Source organism: Penaeus monodon, chromosome 15 (assembly GCF_015228065.2).
Source record: "Penaeus monodon isolate SGIC_2016 chromosome 15, NSTDA_Pmon_1, whole genome shotgun sequence".
NCBI classification, from domain to species: Eukaryota; Metazoa; Arthropoda; class Malacostraca; order Decapoda; family Penaeidae; genus Penaeus; species Penaeus monodon.
The window spans coordinates 38,875,939-38,876,147 of NC_051400.1; the positions used below are offsets into that span (position 1 = coordinate 38,875,939).

The 209-nt window shown below is 50.7% G+C and overlaps 1 protein-coding gene across 1 annotated transcript in view; it reads left to right on the plus strand.

Moving 5' to 3' along the window:
• Positions 1-209, plus strand: part of LOC119582026 (titin-like) — a 7,641-nt gene continuing 7,432 nt past the window's right edge. Inside the window, exon 1 of the mRNA XM_037930236.1 lies at positions 1-200. The gene's annotated coding sequence lies outside the window, so the exon portion shown is untranslated. The remainder of the gene's footprint in view (positions 201-209) is intronic.

The following is a 209-nucleotide window of genomic DNA, read 5'->3' on the forward strand; positions in this document are numbered from 1 at the left end:
CATAGCATCCTCCTCCTCGACTGCAGACTCTTCTCATCGAGATGCGGAAGATGGAGGAAGACCTCTGTAACCTGCACGAGAAGGGTCGCACAATGGAGCAGGATTCAGAGATGCTCAACATGCTTGCCACCGTCTCGGGGCTTAAGACCCGCTTGAAGACTCTGCGCTCAGAAGCTGAAGGAAAGAAACATGATATTGAAGTAAGTTTG